This window comes from Eurytemora carolleeae, unplaced genomic scaffold (assembly GCF_000591075.1).
Source record: "Eurytemora carolleeae unplaced genomic scaffold, Eaff_2.0 scaffold558, whole genome shotgun sequence".
NCBI lineage: Eukaryota > Metazoa > Arthropoda > Copepoda > Calanoida > Temoridae > Eurytemora > Eurytemora carolleeae.
In genome coordinates, this window is record NW_019396494.1 from 98,881 (window position 1) to 100,432 (window position 1,552).

The 1,552-nt window shown below is 30.9% G+C and overlaps 1 protein-coding gene across 1 annotated transcript in view; it reads left to right on the forward strand.

Annotated features, from left to right (window-relative positions):
- Positions 1–461: 461 nt before the first annotated feature.
- The window catches only part of LOC111704322 (uncharacterized), a 3,336-nt gene continuing 2,245 nt past the window's right edge, over positions 462–1,552 (forward strand). Inside the window, exon 1 of the mRNA XM_023476539.1 lies at positions 462–617. The gene's annotated coding sequence lies outside the window, so the exon portion shown is untranslated. The remainder of the gene's footprint in view (positions 618–1,552) is intronic.

Genomic DNA, 1,552 nt, shown 5'->3' on the forward strand with positions numbered 1-1,552 from the left:
AGGATGGGGGGGGAGAGATCGGTGTTTTTGTTATTTGTTTAGTTTCTAGTTAAAGATCTAAGAGAAGAATGAGACTGATCTGAGAAACATTCAAGGTTTAAGGGACTGTAAGCATAATTAAAGTGACCATTCATGCGGAGATGGCAATGCCCGATTCACAACGGTACACTGAAAAGCTTTCTCTTATCTAGTATAAATTAGATATCAATGTTTATAATTTCGAAAATTAATTATTTTTAATTCTGGGTTCTCTACAAAAGTGACTTGCGCATTTTTACTAAAGGATAATATTTAGGAACGATAATAACTAAGCACTTCTGAACGACAATGTCTTCCGTATTATTGATGAGATAAAGGTTTCAAGGGTACCGTTGTGAGTCGAGCATTGCCATCTTTACATGGAGAGTCATTTGAAATTACGTTTACAGTCCCTTTAAGCCTAAGGGAGTAAGTGAGGAGGGAAAGCTCTATCGGACAATACTTCAGTTTAACTTCTTACAAGGAGCACGCAGTTCATGCTAATTAGTCAACAATAAATGAACAATTGTCAAACATAATTTAAAATAGTTAAAGTTGGATAATTGTGAATGTAGGGGGGTCAGCTCACAAACTTTAAGGTGCGTATTTAAAATAAATCTATTTCAAACATGTTTTTATTTTAAAAAGGATAAAACTATAAGGTACTTTTTTGATAAAAAAAATCAAACCCATCTTCTTGTACCAGTACTAACATTTTGTTTTTGTTTTTGTGAAGATTAATACTAAAAAGTAAGAGAAAAAATTTCTTCGATATATCAGTCATGAAAAACTTAATTCAAAAAGTTTGCAAATCGTTTAAAAAATGAAACAGCATAGAATCCTGTTTTTGAAATGGTCTTTATCAGAATTCCTAAAATAAGTTTTTTGTCTTAAATCGAACAATTTTTGAAAATATTGAAAACTAAAGAAATTAAAATAGATTTGCAGTAAAATAATTTCACCCTGAATTTTATTCAAAAGCATGGAAATACAGTGAAATAGCAGGGGTCCATATAATTCCCAAACTAGCTGATTTTCTCGATCCCAAAACAATTTTTTGCCCCAAACTTTAAAAAAATGCCCCCAATTGTAAAAAAAATGCCCCATATTAAAAAAACATTTTCTTCAAATTCCACTAACACATTTGCCCCCATTGCCCACAATTTGAAAAAAATGCCCCCAATTAAAAAAATGCTCCCAATTAAAAAAAAACATTTTAAATTCCACTAACACATTTACCCCCATTGCCCTCAATTTAAAAAAAAATGTCCCCAATTAAATTTTTTTTTTCAAATTCGACTGACACATTTGCCTCCATTCGCCCCCAATTTAAAAAAAATGCCCTTAATTAAAAAAACCATTTTCATATTCCACTAACACATTGGTCCCAATTTAAAAAAAATGCCCCCAATTAAAAATTTGTTTTCAAATTCCACTTACACATTTGCCCCCAATTTCCCCAAATTTGGAAAAAAATTGCCCCCAATTTAAAAAAAATGCCCCCAATTTAAAAAAAATTTTTAAATTTCACTAA